General features: G+C 47.7%; 1 protein-coding gene across 3 annotated transcripts in view; it reads right to left on the reverse strand.

Annotated features, from left to right (window-relative positions):
- The window catches only part of EFR3A (EFR3 homolog A), a 1080015-nt gene that overhangs the window by 695032 nt on the left and 366050 nt on the right, over positions 1-18933 (reverse strand). The window lies entirely within an intron of this gene.

An 18933-nucleotide genomic window follows, 5' to 3' on the forward strand; every position in this document is an offset into this window, starting at 1 on the left:
GTGCATCATCATTCTCAAATTCAGCAATTTTGCTGCTAACAAATCTGCATGCCTTACAGTGATTACAAAAGGAATCGTAACAGAGTACCCTCATGTATTTTTTCAGTGAGCTGTTCCTGTTTCTCATACGGACTTCCAGTCAACATCTGGCACCCAGAACCTCAGAGTTGATGACAGCAGTTACACACTGAGGCTTGTTTCATCAGGCTGCTGAGGGCATCAGTGACCTGCCAATAGGAAAGCCCCTCTGCCCTGGGAAGTTACCTTCTGAACCGGCCCCAAACTATCATTGACCTAAATCAGCTACCTATACCTGGGCAGAGCAAGAATACATTCTCTCGCTTCATGCGGTCTCGTGAAATTGGCGAGTGATTCTTCCAACCTTTGTCTGAAGAAACCTCTCAGAGCACTATTTCTGCCCAAACAGAGTGCACTTGTACTCTTCCTGCTAGTTGTGCCATGTCTGCCTTTTTATTGCATAATTTTATATGCCTATACTTGTGTGTAGCAGAGAGAAGCTCCCCTCGCCTCACTCTGTCAGCCATAGGCGAGTAATACTCCCTCACTGTACAAGAATATCATTACTCCTTGGCACTCTGCTTCCACTTGGTTCAGCCCAGAACTAGCAACTCTCAAACAGACATTTACGAAAAAGGAGTCTGGTGGAAGAATTATTGCTCCACATCAAAAACTCATTTACTCCTTACCAGGAGCTACAAATGTGCTATTCAGTATTCACCTTGCTAGATGAGTTCGCAATAGTTAATGAACTTTCAGGTTTTAGCTGTATCTAATTTGCAGTTCAGTATTCCTCCCTCCTCTTCGGTGAGTTTGCACGTTCACTGCCAATCAGCAATTTTATTTAACTTTTACTATTAATGTACAGACGCGATTTTTTCTAACCAGATCGCGTCTAGGCACTTTGCACTTTCTAGTGGCATTTCCAAGACAATCTGGGTGGGCTGACAAACGAATTCCTTGTCCTTATGACAATATGGCAATCGAGAGCACGCTGCACTTTATGTTATTTTGCTCGCTCTAAAAAGAAGCAAGGGGAACATTTTTAGCACCACTTTTAAGGGATATCTGGCCCTATATATACGTTGATGGGTTTCCATATTTACAATCATTGGTTACTCCGGTTATCTGTATTGCGGTCTCAAATTATATCAAAGTTGCAATGGCCATTAAAAAGCGATATGAACAATAGCCAATGAATAGGATGAGCAAAATCTTTTACCCTGTAATTTTAATTATTCTGAAATGTTATTGTTGGTGATATTTTTAATTTAACTGATTTTATTAATAAGGATACGTACATTTTCAACCTGTAATGTCTATTTGTCAAACTTTTATGGTCTTTGTGCCGATTTAAGTTATTTTGACTTGACTTTGCAAACAATTTTCTTTAAGCGCATATGATTTTTGTTTCTGTTCCCCCCTGGACCGAGCTTATTCCAATCTACTGGTTTCTCCACTTTCTATACTTTAAGTTGAAAATGGTGTTCAGAAGCTCTCATCTATTGGATCTGGCCCAGCAGATAACATTTTTTCTGCTTCTTTGCTGAAAGAACCAGCAACCTCTTTAATGGATCCAGTCCTATGTGCTTATTTTAACTCCAGTATGGTTTGTTTCTGTAACTGGTCCTTTCTCCCCTGGGAAGGCCATTGTGGAGCCCTGCTTAAAACACCCATGGTAGAGCCATACATTTTGTCTAACAGCCTATCTTCATTAAGCCATGAATTTGGAATCTTCCAATGCATGTGTCATATTTCATCTTGCAGCATTCTTCACCACACTCCAGCAGGTTCCTAAACTAGTCATGTACAAAATCTGTACTAGGGGCAACAATGGATAATCTGATAAGCATCCTTGACAATGGTGGGGTTGGAGCCTTGGTCCTATTGGACCTTTCATCCCCATTTAGAATCATCTGACATGTTATACATACCTTAAGAAAATAGACAAAGGCTTTCGGATGGTTTGGAGGGAATTACTGGGATTTCAGAAACAACTCACTATGACAACAGTGCCAGCTCCAGTGAAACAGTAAACAATGACGTTTCATTCTGCAGCCCATGGAAGCAGCTCCATGTGTTCAGGCAGCAAGCTTTTTCCTCGCAGGCATAGGTGACCCAGGCTCGGTTTTATCCCTAATCGCCTTCCCATCCCAGCATCCCCAGCTTCTGCTGCTTCTCGAAACGTTCCTCTGTCATTCTCAGAGCCCCCTCGCAGTTTTTGTAGGGGACGCCGAAACATATTAAGATATCACTCGGCAAACCATTTCTTGTCTTCAATATTACATTGTAATGCGATTCGGATTGTTTAGTGAATCGAGCATTAGGAAGCTACAAACGAACACGACACACGCTGGCGCAGTTAACGCAATCATCCTAGGGGCAATACATTCACTCCCATCAAACTAGAGAACGTTAACCCAAAATACAGCACTGAGGAACGAAAAGGAAGTGAGCTTTAGTCCAAACTCATCAATACAATTCATAAATAAGAATAAGCCCTGATGTCGGTTTTAATTTTCTGCTTTGTAAAACCACCAATCAATCCAGTCTTGGCTGGGGTTCGCATTGCAGCACAGACGCCCTCGGGCATTAAAGTGAGACAGAGCGCTCTCTACAGGCTTTGCCGCGCTTCACAGAGTGCACACGCATTTTTAGGTCGAGGGACCGTCCGGTCTGCCGAAGGCAGAACCGGAAGTCCGGAGATCTTATGATGCTTAGAGTGGCTATTTAGCCCGCCTCTCTTTTTGGCTCTCCTCCATTGGCTGGCTTCCTAAACGGAGGCCAGCCATTGGAGGAGAGAGCCGTCCCTCCAAATAGGCTCTGTCTTTTTCAGATTCGGGGGCGTGTTCCGTGCTCTTTCCACTTATTAGCCACGCCCTTTTTAGGTCTCGGCTCGAAGGCTACGCTTGCGCAGTCTCGCTCCGAGATTTAATGTTTTGGAGAAGAGGGGCTTGAACCCGCCCCTCTTCTCTCCTCTTCTCCATTGGCTGGCCTCTTAAATGCTGGCCAGCCATTGGAGAAGAGTCTTTGTCACGCAAAACAAGCCCCGTCCTTTTCGGATTCGGGGGCGTGTTTTTTCGTTACTTTTCGCTGGGCGTGTTTTTCTCTCCTCCAGCCAATGGCAAGAGGAGAGAAAGGAAAACACGCACCCGAATCCGAAACCGCGGCTGCGTTTCTCCGAGGCATTTCTGCTTCACCTCGGAGAAAGGAGGCAGCGTTTTCTCCCCACTCACTACATAATCCCTAAGTAACACGTTTCAACCTACATTGCAGATGCCTTTGATATCTGCCTCATTGTGCGCTGTTCTGTTCCACTGCTCCCTACATATGTCATCACACCGTGCCCCAGCATAATGAGGTGCTCATCTGACGCTCCCAGCGACAAGCTACCAGGAGAATTCAATGCAGACACCACAGACATCAAACAAGGCAGGCTGCAAGAAGCAGGGCGTGTGGATGCCTGCTGTGGGGCAAGTGTGTGGCGCAGCGCTGATCAGCGGACCCTGCACACGGGGTCCCCTTTGCAGCCATGCCACAGCCATTTGGGGATCGCCTCCCATAAGCATTCCAGCCCATCCTTTTCTACATGAGTCGGCACCCCCCAGACACCCCCGCCATTGGGAGCCAGCCAGACGTGAACGTGAGAACGCCACGCCGTGTGAGCGCCCACTGCCGCCTAGAATCTTCCAAGGTAAAAATGAAAGAGAAGGCAGCGCATTCTTGTTTGCTTTGGCCACGGAGAGCACGGAGAGGCGAGCACGGCTGCGGAGCGCGTGCTCGCCTCTCGCAGGAAGAGCTGTGGATGTGCCGCTGCCTCTCGTCTGCTGCATTCTGCAGCTCTCGTCGCCAGGGAAGGGTCCAGCACATCGCCGCCCGCTCGTCACTGCAGACACCGGCTGCTTCGGTGCCGGGGAGTCCTCCTATTTCCATTGAGCGGCGCCCACACCTGCGGGTTCAATCCCCCTGCCAGGGCAGCAACAGTAGCCTGGCACCGGTGCCGCTGCGCTCCTGGTCCCTCCAAATTGGGTGAGTGTATTTAATGCCCATGTTTTGCTGCACTCCGCATGACTTCGATCCGCTTGCAGTTTTCAACTGCCCTCACGGACCGCTGCCCAGGCTGGACGGTGGTGTCTTGGGTTACGTAATGTTACTGTTGGGCATTGAAGGGGTTTCTTCTCGTCACCATACTTTCTGTTAATGCACAAATGGCTTTATTGGCAGTATTGTACCCGCATGCCACCATAGAGCCATAAAAGTATTAGCCAATGCTGTGGGTTTGTACCTTGGTGGCTGGTGGTGTGGAATCCCAATGCGTTTATGTGCGTCACTCAGCTGTTTGGTATCTCCATCTCAGGCGTATTGTGTGTATTCAATGTGTTTGCATTCTCGTTTCCAGGTGTTTGCCTGAGTGCCAGCAACTATGAAGGCGAAGTCGCCTCTGTACCGAATCCAGGTCTCCGTGCTCCTCTGCATTGCATGGGAGTCGGCAAGGTGAGGGGTCCTCGTTGCTTCTCTCTAACATTCTCGCCTCTCTCAGCCCTTTGACACCGGCATCATATTCCATAGTAGATCACAAAGCATATGCCTCTAGTAGCTGTTGCTGGGCGGCTTCGTGCTGCAGTTGTTTCCGTCAAGACATTCACGTTTGAGTTGAGTGAGGGCTGGAGGGCAGCACGAGAGCGCGTCAGCAGCCTCTTCCACAACAAAAAAAAAGAGCGCCTCCGAGGCACACATGTAGAGTTTGTGTGCTGTAAACGATTGAAGCCCCATGTAATCACATGCCACCCACACACAATGCCACGTGAGTGTTGCTAGAGAGACATCAGTCTGCCTCTTGAACCCTGCAGGCGGGGCATAACGGTGGCATTGGCATTCTTGAGTGTGGCTGCTGCCTATGGTGTCTGCGCGTTCCTCGAGAGACCTGTAGCCACATATGAGCTGCTAAACCACGAGGTGGGGATCGCACATAGCTCCACCACCCACAGCAGAGGCAACATGTTTGTTTTATTAGCAGCGGACTTGCGCGTTACTCTGTCGAGCCCTCAAACGTGCAGCACGAACACGACGTAGCGAGAGACTAACGTGTTGCCTAGGGGCAGGCGCGCAACACCCATTGGACTCACAGGGCTTCAGCCCCCCCCGTCGCGTGTGGCAGCCCGGGATGAGACAGCCTCGCGGCGCACACACAGCCGCACCCGAGCACTTCACAGTTCTTTAAAAGACCATTTGCATGTTAATGAGGCCTCGCTGTTGTTTCACCCCTTCTAAGAGCCCCTGCAGCTCCACTCTGCCTATGGCTTGAAAGATTCAGACACCCCCCCCCCACCCCCCGAAATTTTTTCTTAGCCCCCCCCCGAAATTTGGCTCTAGTTGCGCCTCTGCCTAGGGGCCATTGTTCAACACCACGGTAAATGAATCGTATACCAGGGGGGTTCAGTGAGCACTGGTTTACTCAATGCACATCAGACGCTATAAGTGCTGCTTCGCGTTCCACGGTAAAGTGTAGGTAAAGAGCAGAAGTCAATGGGGAGTTCAAGTCCAGACGCTGTTTTAGACCGGCTGTGGCCAATGTGTGGGCTTGCGAAAATTGCATTATGTGCAATTCTCTTAATTAAATTACATTTAAAAAAAGCCGGCTTTTGTAACATTTGCACTATATGTACTGTGTAAAGCGCCGGGCTGTCGGTAGATGGGTTTGTGCTTCCTGCTTCATTGTGTGGGTAGGTGAGTCTTGCTTTTGAAAGCCACGGCCCTCTGAAGGAGAACATCCAATGTGGACTCTACCCAATGATCAACCCCCATCATGCAGTTGCCAGAGCGCTGTTCGAAGGAAAGCTGAAAAAAGCAGTAGTGTTAAGCCTATACCAACGACTCGGGTGGCTCTGTGTGTGTGTGTGTGTGTGGCTCTGTGTGTGTGTGTGTGGGGGTGGCTCTGTGTGTGGGGGTGGGTGGCTCTGTGTGTGGGGGTGGGTGGCTCTGTGGGTGGCTCTGTGTGTGTGTGGATGGGTGGCTCTGTGGGTGGCTCTGTGTGTGTGTGGGTGGGTGGCTCTGTGTGTGGGTGGGTGGCTCTGTGTGGGTGGGTGGCTCTGTGTGGGTGGCTCTGTGGGTGGCTCTGTGTGTGTGTGGGTGGGTGGCTCTGTGGGTGGGTGGCTCTGTGTGTGGGTGGGTGGCTCTGTGTGGGTGCAAATGCAATAGGTCTCGCATTTGAGTGAATAAGCTATTGACATTGTAAATCACAATGCCGTTTCTTTAAAGGTTTTAAAAACAAAAACAAACAAAAATAATGTCATGAGAAATGCCAATAGCTCTAACTTTAACAATGCGGAGACCGTTGCATTGTAAATGCTTGTTACTTGTTTCTATGTCACTGTAAAACGTTGCACCGTCAAGCATAGGCACCTTAATGACAGACCTATAGCCATCACTAATGCGTGTTACCTTCAGACATGCTGATAAGGAGGGACATGAATACTTGAAGTGAAGGTGCCCACAGCCAGTAGGAGAGAGGCTCCCCCACCATGAATGAACTGGGAGAACGGCAGCCATTGCGCTCAAATATATCCCCGAGGTCACGGCAGAAGACCGAAAATATTCATGATACTGCACTCAAGTTCATTTGGGAGACAATTTCTAAAATCTAGCAATTTTCCCTTCGACATTAGGTTTAGTAAAACGAATATCTGGCACACATATGGAACTATCTTGAAACTGAAGTGAAATTGTAGATAGTTACTTAAAGAACAACATATATTTTCAAAATCAGTTACTAATAATTTACCAAGACTTAGTTTAAAATAATGCATAGAATTACAGCTACCGTGGAGATTTGTTCAAAAAGGTTCCCCCCATAAGCAATGTTTAAAAACAAAACGAGGGTTAAAGGAATCTCGTATTTCCAACCGTTTTCTAAGCCTACACTATTCGTTCTCGTCTTTCAGCCTATCTTGTTCGTCTATTATATACATATATTCTTCTGCAGTGTCATTAAGCCCATGTGAATCATAGCAGAGCGCTCCAGAGTTATAAACCCGAGGAGAAATTCCAAAGAAATATTTCCAGGCTGAACCGGCTAGGGAAAGTTATAACATCCATCATTGCCATGGGCAATCTACAACACGCTTTGGAGTAATTCCACAATGCCCCTCCAGAGATTAAGGAAGCAAAATGTTGCTTAACTGTCTTGATCCCCTCTGTCAGCATAAAGAAAGGCATCATTGATGGCTGCATAGCAACACTGCATTGGAGACGGCATCGGCTGTACGCAGCTTCGCATGTTGGCAGCGGCATACAGGCCAGCCAGACTCAACAAGCAAAGCCAATAGGTTTCGCCTATGCGAGATCTATGGGCTCTGTCGATTTTTTATCGAAGTGTTGCACAGCCGTGCGAGTTGCTGTGCAATATAGCTTAAAGTAGGAAAGAGGGAAGGGGGGGAGCAATATGACGTGGCCAGACCGCGTCATATAACTTTTTTTTTTCTAACATTATGCTATGCACGTACAAACAAGTTAAAATTGTAATTTTTTTCCCAATACTTAATTTGCAGTTTATATTTTTGAACACATTTCCATTACAGTTACCAGTGGGTCAAAGTGTAGCTAGCTGGAACACGGAGCAAGGAGAAACTGTCGTTACGCATACTTTCGAGTTTGGGAACCAGGTTGAGTCTTGGCGATGGCTCAGCATCCTGTGATTCTGGGCAAATCACTTAAACTCCCCGTGCCTGTAAGGATTAATGTGTCCTTGTCTAATGTAACTGGCGCTCATGGAAAGCGCTACAAAGCCTTCCAGTCAACTTCGCCCTATATAAAACAAGCGACGAGGTGAGCAAGGGGCATGCAGTGACAGGAGGGAGGTGGTGGGAGCGACAGGCCAGCAACGAACAGGGAAAGGGAAAGCGGGGAAGGGCATGCAGCGACAGAAGTGAGGTGGTGGTAGGAACAGGCAAGCAATGAACAGAACGTGGACGCTGAAAAGTAAAAAATAATAATAATAAAGTAAATTAAAAGTGTGCAGTCAGTGGAAACACTGGCTGCCGAAGCAGTACTTAGTCTAAGCTCCACAGCAAGAATGGAGACGAGAAGCCAAGTAGGAAGCTGCAGCAGGAGGAGGCACTGACCAACAGGAAGAAAGTAAACAAGAGTGACATGGGAGCCAACCAATGCTCTTTTAAGAATTTTTTTTCGTTAAAAAACATTTCTCAAGCATTGCGCGAATGCAGTTTAGGCGAAACCTAAAAAGACATTACTATTCAACCTCTTGCGGCACAAGTGGCTATGCAGCATTCTGCACCTCTACCATATGGAGAGCAAATGTATATATATGTATATATATATATATATATATATATATATATATATATATATATATATATATATATATATATATATATATATATACCTTCTCCTCATCACTTTGGTATTTATCATGCACACAGTGCCACTTTTAGAATGCATTTTTTTCACAAATATAAAATAAAAAAGCTTCTGGCTTGTAAGCTAATTTACTTCATGACTCTCTCCACCTGATTGTTGAACAGCAATTCAACCTTGTCTAAATGTGCTTAATATCCTTGACAGTCAACTTTTTTTTATCGACTGCGCAAAATCTTTGGATTCATCTTAGACCAGAATCTCAGCCACAAACCCATATCAATCCCATGACAAAAGGAGAACTTCTGCAGATGAGATTTCTGTATGGCATCAAACACTCTCTTCCTGTCAAAGACTTCAAACAAATTGTCAAATAACTAGTTCAATGGAGAATTGACTATGGAAACTCCATCTTGCTCCATTGGAAGCTACTTTCCACGCTGCTACAATATTGGTCTCAAGCTCCACTAAATTTGATCAGAGCACACTTTTCCGGATATCCTGGAATTTGCAAATCAAAGACATAAGGATTTTGGACCCTGCTGTATTGTTCACAAAACATTCCACTCCAAATCTCCAAATGTTCTCCCAACAAAACTCATCATCTCAGGGGGACAACATCAACTAGGCAGTGCTAATTTTCCCATCAACTGGAGCTCCCACGCCTGCAATGATAAGGGGGATTCTCGGGGCGTGGCTTCGCCTGGCAGCAAGATGGCCGCACCTTGACTGGGCTCTGCTGGCTGGGAGACAACATCCTGTAACATCTGCACACTAAGGGGGCCTCTGTGCCTAGCAAGTTGCTGCACAGCAGCCCTGAGGCGGACTGCGCTGCCTGGTGGTGCCAAACATCTAAAACTACCCTGGCAGTGACAACGAGGGCCGGATCGGCCTACAGCGAGTGACCCGTGAGTCTGCCGGGATAGACATCCGTGGCTGCGGCCTCGCGGCCAAGAGACTAAACCAGTGAGGCAGCGAGGGCTGGACAGGACTGCCGCGAAAATCCTGTGAGGCTGCTGGGGGAGACATCCGCAGCTGCGGTCAGCGCAGCCAAGAAATGTAACCAGTGACGCAGTTCCAGCGAGGGCCGGGCTGGACTGCCGAGAGTGGCCTGTGAGACTGCTGGGTAAGACGTCGGAGGCTGCGGCCTGCGCGGCCAAGAGACGCATTCAGTGGTGGTGGTGAGAGCAAGGGCTGGATCGTCTTGCCATGAGTGACCCGTGAGGCGGTCCGAGAGAGACATTTGCAGCTGTGGCCTGCGCGAGCACGAGATAGACGCAGCAAGATGTTAGTTCTGGAGAGGGCCGTGCATTGATCTGGCGGCCCGGACCTCGGGACACCCGTGAGGCCGCTGCGGGACGGATGGGTCCCGATATACCTGGTGCCTACAAACTGAGGCAGCTGAGACCGGAGACTCAATCGGACGGCTCAGGGCCTGACCTCATCGGCGACCTGAGACCGAGCCTGGAAAGTGGAGGGCCCCATGAGTGTGAATACCTGCGGTTCCGGGGATTGTGCTGGCTGTCTCGCCTGCTGAGAAGACGGTTGATGCATTGTGTGGACGGCGGCTCCAGGCCTGCCGCCGGGCAGGAGACGCACCAGCTTTGAACTGCAATTGGGGCCTGAGGGGGGTAGACATGTGGCTTCCCCTTCCCCACTACAAACTTTGAGTGCCGCTTGCTGTGCCCCCATGTATGGCGATCCCTGTGGGCTGAAGGCCTGGCCGGACCAACTGACACGGGCGGGCTGTATCATGAGGCGGCGCACATGCCCTTAAGCTCCATGCCTGCTTCCTTTGGTGTAGACTTTGCCACTGATAGGGGCACCTTGTGCGGCACAGTGCACACGCCATTGGGAGATTGCCCTGGGGCCGTCTGACCTTTCTTTACCACGCTGTCTTGGGTTGCTGGGTGCCGGCACCGCGGGGCCTCTGCCTGCTTTTGCTGAGGAAATCTTAATTGCTCCTACGCCTGGAGGTGGGCTATGCAGGCCGGCTGTTGAGACAGGTGCTGTGGAGGGAATCTGCACTCTAAAGCTCAGAGCGAGACAATTGCACACCATTTACCCCATGCCTTGATCTGTGGCAGTTGCACAATACCGAAACTGTACCCATCGCATGCCCTTCTTTCAACGCCATTTGCATACATGTGGGGACAGGGACCACATTGCTACAGTACTATGCAGCGCAGGACAATGGGCAAACCCGGCACCAAACAAACTAAACTCACGTTCTAGGGGCACCGCCAAACCAGGCAGGGTGATCCTACCCAGTCCTCAAACGAATTGCCGCCGCAGATGCAGCCAGAGCGCCGCAAGATGAAGACATCTGCTCATTGTTAATGGACGTAAAGTACACCTTGAAAACAATTATTTTAAACTAGATCTCCTTAGGCCCCGTCTAGACCAGGTCAAAAGCAGGGTTGACGCGCACGATGACCACTTAGAACATACGGAGACTCGGATATCAGATCTTGAGGATCTCAGAGCAGGAGACAAAAACAAACTACTGGAGATGGTAAAAGTACTGGCACTTATAAAAGCAAAGAACGAAGACCTAGAATCCCGCTCTCAAAGAAACAACCTCTGAATAACGGGAATACCGGAGTCCACAAACATTGACAAGATGGAAGACTTTGATGAGGAACTGCTACGGGAGTTCTTTGGCGGTTTTCATAGTGGAGAGAGCGCACCACACACTTGGACCACGGCCACCTCCGGGGGCACCGGCCCGGCCCATAATTGCCCGTATTCTGAATTTTCGAGATCGGGACAAGATACTTCGTAAAGCCAGGGAGTGCGGTGAGGTGCGCTACCAAGGCAACACACTTTCCTTCTACCCGGACTCCACCACGGAGGTGCAGTCCGCCAGACGCGAATTCCTGTCTGCCAAGCGTGTGCTCCAACAACTGGGAATATCATATGGCCTTCTCTACCCAGCTAAGCTGAGGGTATCAATGGATGGCATCACAAAGTTTTTTACAGACCCCTCCATGTCTCTGAAGTACGCTAAGCAGCTTACTAAAAACAAGCGAGCTTCGTCCAAGCTACATCTACCGGCCGAGGAGGACCGCACAAGTGACAATGACTAACCCTGTTGCAGGGTGCAGACTGTCTTTATCCCATTATTCAAGGCCGACACTGCAATGAGATGACGGCCCTGCATGACGGGACAGCAGATATCAGGGGGCAAACCATTTGTAACGGTAACACTCTGTTGCAAGGCCAAGTCCCCTGCAATCCTCTCGGCCCCCTGTTTCTTAGACAGGGTAGTTTGACGGCATTCTCATGGCCTGGGGGAGGAGTCCCATCTATGTTGTGTTGTGGGTTAACGGGGATAACTTAAGGTGGGTGGGTCTGTTTTCTCAACCTGATTATGGGGTTTGGAGTGGGACTGGCGGATACACAAGAGGCTTTTTTCGTTCATGCGGCATGTTGGGATGGGTGTGGGGGCTGTTTACGAAATGCCATTCACAAGGCAATGTGGACCTGGGAAAACTCGCCAGACTCGAATTTCGCTCTCGCATGCTGGGAGGGTGACAGAATGCCGCAGCTGTTGGCCAGGCGAAGCATTGACGAGCCACTACAGTCAGTAACATTTCATTACCACTGCAATGGCTAGCGTAAATTACTTAACCTGGAATGTCAGGGGCCTAAACGACTATTGCAAATCCTGTCTTGTACACTCATACTTAATGCGCCACAAGATTGACATCTGTCTTTTGCAGGAAAGGCACCTGACCAAGAACTGCAGTGCCGATGGTGGGGCAAAACACGCTCTGCTACATGCTCGAGCTATTGTCGTGGGGTTTTGATACTATTCAGAAGGGGGTTGCCATGGCACACCACTGGGTCCTATACAGACGAAGATGGCAGATATACCATCGTCATTGGCACACTAAATAAGCGACCCATTACAGTGGTGGCTGTATACAGCTCCAACGTACATGACCCTGACTTCTTTATGACTGTTTGGAGACGAATGTCCAACATGGAATCAGGGATGATACTATTTGGCGGTGATTTCAATGTAGCGCTTGATGAGTCAATAGATCGCTCTTGGATGTGCACGACGACCACTTAGAACATACGGAGACTCGGATATCAGATCTTGAGGATCTCAGAGCAGAAGACAAAAACAAACTACTGGAGATGGTAAAAGTACTGGCACTTATAAAAGCAAAGAACGAAGACTTAGAATCCCGCTCTCAAAGAAACAACCTCTGAATAACGGGAATACCGGAGTCCACAAACATTGACAATGTTCTTGTGGCGCATTAAGACCTGGCTTTTCCCTCCTTCTACCATTTAACGACTGTGATTTGCTATGGCTCTCGTTTCTGGCTCTTGCTGCTGCGCTGGGACGCCTCGTTGCTGTGGCAGCCATGCGCATTATAAATCCTTTAATAACAATAATAATAATAATGTGCGAACAGCATTTGCGCTCGGCTGGCACGCTGGCTACACTAATGGAAATCAACTCACAGATACATGGCGGCATTTACATCATACCACACAGGAGGGCACGTGCCTCTCCTCCTATGGTCACGACTAGACTACTACTGGATTACCACACAGGATGCCCTCGCCTATACAACTAGCTCTGAGGACCTCTCTCACACACTCTCTGAGCACGCCCCTGTACTCATGGTAATGCAGCTTCCTCAGACTGTACCCAGAGCCTTCACGTGGCGACTCCCCCCGAGCGCGCTGCGGGACTCAGCATTTAGAGAAGAGATCCGTGCTGTCATCACAGAATACGTCCCACACAACTTCGGAACATTTGAATCACCCTCCACGTTATGGGAAGCGTTCAAGTTGGTGATTTATGGTGCCTTCATTGCAAAGCAGGCTGGGGTGCTGCGCGCACTGCGTGGCAAGCTGGACAAATTAGAGGGTGAGATTTGGACACTAGAGGAAGATTATTACAGGACCCCTGACCCTGCCATATTAACGAACATTAGAGAGAAACTCTCTTCCTTTAAAGAGGAGGCAGAGCGAGAAACACTTTACCTTGGCAAGAAGGCACGTAGATATGGCGAGAGGGACCGCCCAAGCAAGACACTAGACGGCCTGCTCTTTAAATCGCACACCACTAAATGTGTGTAGGAATTTAGAGATGCCGAAATCCAGTTGATTACAACACCTTTGCAATTACCTACCGTATATGTCAACCTTTTACACCTGACTATACACAGCCGGATTGGATAAGGAACCGGAGGCACTACGTGCCTTTTTTAACACCATCCAGCTACTATGGCTTGATCAAGGACACAGGGAATACTTAGACTCGCCGATTACACCGGAGGAGATAGCGCAGGTTATTGCCAGCATGCCGGCGGACAAAGCTGCGGGATTAGACGGGCTCACACCCGCTTTTTACTAGAAATATGCCCCCATTTTGATTCTGCATCTCATTGAAATGTATCATGAGTCACTCACTATTGGAAAACTCCCTCCCTCGTAGCGTGAGGCAGTAATAGTGACCATTCTTAAGCTGGATGAGCCAACGGAGCTTTGCGACACCTATAGTCCGCTTTCCCGTATTAATGTTGATAACAAGATCTACGCGAAAGTCTTGGCCAATCGCCTGCTCCCTCTACTACCATTGATCGTACGACCAGATCAGTCGGGCTTTGTGCCAGGACGTGCGTCTTCCCATAATTTGCATACTGTTTTTGCAATTATGCACCATATACACCCAGACCTCCCGGCGGTGGCTGCCCTTCTGGACATCACTAAAGACTTCGACACACTGGAGTGGCACTTCCTCTTTGCCCTGCTACAGAGGCTAGGGCTCAGCCGCAACTTCATCCAGAAGATTTGGCTCCGATACACTCTACCCACGGAACGCATTTGGTTAGATGATAGTATTTCTGAGACAATAACTATTACTCATGGCTCCCGACAGGGATGACCCCTCTCACTGATTCTTTTCGAGATAGAGATGGAGCTGCTAGAAGCGAGGCTGCGTCAGCACCATGTGGAACGAGGCATTGGTTTCACCACCAGCGGTTTGATTGTCTCCATGTACGCGGATGATGTGGCACTATATGTCAAGAATCTGGACCTAAACCATGAACCTGTAATCCGCAAGGTGATACGATATGGCGGACACTCTGGGATGCCCTACATAGGTGACTACCAGCTGAAGTGGGCGTCTGAACCAGTTAAATATCTTGGCATATGGCCAGGCTGGAAAACGGGGGAATTATGGAAAGCAAACTATGGGTGTGCCATGGAGTAGGTGGAGACCTGGATCCCATTTTGGATCAAACTGCCCCTTTCGCTCACAGGCCGCATAGCCATCTCAAAGATGGTAGCACTCCCTAAATTCTTGTACCGATTTCTAAATATTCCGTCCCGCTAACCACGCACTTCTTTAAACTATTGAGGTCAAACCTGATCACACTTATATGGGCGAGACGACAACTGAGGGTGACATACAAGATGCTCGCAATGCCGCCAGCACATGGAGGGCTGGGTGCCCCAGATATGCAACTGTATGTGCTGTGTGCTCAGGCACAATTTCTCCACTACTGGCCCCACCCAACCCCTTTCCAACACCATCTGGCGATTGAGCATGACCAGGTGGCACCGTGGCCACTTAGAACTGCGAGATTCCAGAAATACACGCCCCCCACAGCAGAAATCAGCACGGTAGAGTGTCTGCGCTGGGCGTGTATACGTCTCTGCAAACGGGCGGGTCTCGCAACGACACATGTGCCAACCGCTCCCCTGGTAGCTAACCCCATATTTCCTCCGCTGCAAGATAAAGAGCGGTAAGGCGCGCTGAGGCGTGCGGTCTCAAGATGTTTGCCGATCTGTATCCAGAGGGAGACTTCATCCCTACAGGCGCAGCCGTTTTAGGATATACTGCTGTACTACCAAATCGGTTTCACCTGCTGTGCAATACATGAATCTTTCCCATCCCTCCCACCACATTTAAGGCACTGGAATACATATACACCACCTCCTCCCCGCACAAGCGCGTGACGCGCCTCTTCACCATAACACAGGCTGACTCCACTGCCGACACCACGAAGGCTAGGGAGGGAGACTTACACTCTGAGATACCGGAGACAAAATGGGCGTACTGTTGCGCACAAATAGAACACCTACCACCCAACTACAGGCTTCGCCTGATCCATTTTAACTACCTGCATAGGACGTACAAGACGCCAACACAGCTACACAAGATTGAGTTGAAGGACAGTCTGCATTGCGTGCGGTGGCGCAACCCAGAGGCCACTTTTGTTTATTTAGCTTGGTCCCGCCCTTATGTGGCAAAATTCTGGTCTGAAGTATGCACCACACTGAAGGAAATTATGGGGGCGCCAATCCAGTTAGACCCTCTGACCTGCTTGATGGGATATGTGGAAACCGTTCCGAGACCCTATACCCTATCATCGACTAGCGGTGCTGTTTCTGCTGCTGGCCAAGCGTAGAGTGGCAATGCAATGGGGACAGTGCCCTGCACCGCCTCCACAAGCCTGAGTGATTGACACCACATACTGTCAGGAATAATTCTCGGTCTATTGGGACCTGATGCCCCCAAGGGCGAGACCCAAAGATATTTGGGAGCCCTTTGTGGCTCATCTGAGAAGTTTACCTGGGGGAGGGACAAACACGCTAGATCATCCTGCCACAGCCACCAGTTAAATCCACGTGGACTAAGACTGCTGCATTGGATCCCACACCAGGAGGGGACAAGATTGACGTCACGGTTTGATATAGATGTAATAATTACTGTAAAGTGTTGCTCTCTGATGTGCTTGTCTGTATGCTATTACTGGGCTAACAGAGTGTAAAATGTGCTGCAAACATGGCGAAGCCGCACTGTATACCTATGAATGATGCTGTTTTGGGGGTTCTGTTTTCCTTTTGTTTGAAAATCAATAAATAAAAAATAAAAAAACAATTATGATCTTACCAAAAAAAAATAATAAGGAGGATCGTCAAGCACTCCTCTGGATTTGTTCCTAAACTATTGCACGCCATGCTACCCTTCATCAGGACAAACTCATAATTTGCTATCTTAAAAAAAGAGATTAAAAAATATTTTCCATCTTCCTGATTTTGTCTGTACTCCATGGTGGTCACTATCTGCTCTTTTTGGATCATAGCTTAAGACCCCTCTTCGAAGGTTTCTGGATTTATACTCTGCAATCCCATTATGTGTATAAGACCATGTTTATATAAATAAGATTATTGTAATCTATTCAGGGGTAAATTATTATATAGGCCAGCAACCCCACATATACTGCGGACAAACTCACCATCAGACTGGAGACTAAGAAGTGTGAAAAAGGTTTAAATAATGTTTGTGGTAGCAATGTGGAACTTTCTCCGAAATGGTGTTTGTTAAACACATGGGAGGATACCGGCCTCACCTGCATGGACCAGATGTGGATGACCCTGGGGTTGCTGGTGGCCAGATGTAAGATTGTCCTCCGGAACTGGATGACTGGAAGCAAGACTTGGACTGGTGCATGCTAGCGGAGAGGGAAGTATAATGAAAGTAGGGGCTGTCCAGCTAAATAGACTAAAATCTGAGGAAATGTGCTCCACCTGGACTCATCAGAGCTGATGTTCATGGTCAGATACAAGCAGTTATTGCGACTCTTGTGTAACTTGATTCCGGATTTGGCAGGAGGAGAGGGGCAAGGAACACATTGATGAGAGTAAACTTCATTATTTGTGTCTTGATGCTGCACACTATGATGTTCATTTGTGCAGTTTTTCTTTGTACTTGTAATACACAGAATTGGGAAAAAAGTGTAAAAAGAAAAATCAAGGCCTTTCCTTTTCCATTTACGTACACAGGAAGCAAAACAGCAATTGCCGTATTAGGCAAGCGTTGAAGACACACCTCTTTAAAGAGTACTACATCACAATGCAGTAACTATCAGCTAGAACTTCAATAAATCATTGACTGCATGCTTGCCTTTGCCCATTTACATCAGTCTGCTGCCTTTGTGGCTAGGTTTGAGCTGCACAAGTACCATATATATTAGAACGCACATACATACATAAAATAAATAATATTCCCCAGGAGTGATCATTAACTTAAACTAGGTCAATCAATGGATTTAAAAATGTGTTTTAAAAGGTTTTGGCTATCTTGAATCCACCAAATAACTGAACTGAAAGCTATTTCAATTCATAGTGAACAACAACTAATACTTTGTAAAGGTCCTAGGTGGAAATCCCCAAGAAATGTACACAAAATAAATACTGTCTGTCCCCACATCTGTTTTCAGGTATAGCCTAAACACTGAAATTATCATGCAATTCAAATGTCTATTAGTATGCATGCCACTCAAAACTACAACTGCAGCAGTTTGTTCCATCTATATACTCTAATGACACCTCAAAAGACCACTAGATCATCACTGGTAACATTGCAGGTTACTTAGCCAATAATGTTATGGATGATGGGACTAAAGCTGTAAACTGCGCACATCTTATGGCTAAAGCCTAACAAAACACGCCCATTGAGCCTTGTGGGTAGGAATACTGGGCACAGAGAATGGAACAAAAAAAAACAATCACAAACGGTGTCTGCAGAAAGGAGGCCACATCCTGTTTCCAGTAGCTGCTAGGCACCACTAACACCCCTAGGTGTAGGGACAACAAGATTAGATGACGAGCAATGTACAAAGGAAACCTCCAGTTTACAGAAAATGCCATGCTCTGGATGAGGTGTGAATGTAGGTGGACTGGGTGTAGGATGTGGGGGTTGAAGATCAAGTTCTGCATCTAAAGCAAGGCAATTTTGCTAAGTAGACACAGCCTATTGGGCATGGCCAGAGGTTCTGCTAGCAGGCTCTTTGGTGTAACTAAGTGCACAGCATTTCTGAAATAAACACACAGCTTTTGAAGTTCACTGGCTATCGCTAAAGGCCATGACTCACTATGATGGTAGAGGGACTGGGGACAAGGCAAGGCAAAATAGATCCTTCTCCTCACACAGTCTAGTGAAGTAATTGCAAACATCATAGAAGAAGGAAATTACTGCAGTTTTCCTACTTACAGATACTAGATCTACAGCCTTGTATCTAAATGTGTCCACTGTGTATCTGTATGCTGATCCTAGTACCAATGCGTCACTGCTAGTGAGTGTAATCAAGGCTGTTTTTCTACTATATCAATATTAAAGTATTGATTTAATTGATGATGTAAACCATAAGGTTATCTGTGACGCAACTGATACATTATGTGACGTCAACTGTGACATCCTATGTGAAGTCATGAGCAGTGAAGTTGGGAAGGTATGGTTGCATAGCTAAACAAGAAATGTAAATAGTTTTAGGTTTTTGATTGCCTCTTTAAGCAAATGTTTTATTTGAGGGAATCTCTGTTAGAGTCACACAAATGTCAACCACCCAAAATTGACCCAGTAGTTATCATTAAGCCTTCCATAGATTTTTTCACACCAGGCACGTGCATCTCGCTTAATGGGAGAACAAGTTCTATGAGGTGACTTTAGAATGGCAGTCCCCATTTCAAGTCCCATAAGAATTTTTGTTTGCTACTATAACT

This window comes from Triturus cristatus, chromosome 5_1 (genome assembly GCF_964204655.1).
Source record: "Triturus cristatus chromosome 5_1, aTriCri1.1, whole genome shotgun sequence".
Classification (NCBI taxonomy): domain Eukaryota; kingdom Metazoa; phylum Chordata; class Amphibia; order Caudata; family Salamandridae; genus Triturus; species Triturus cristatus.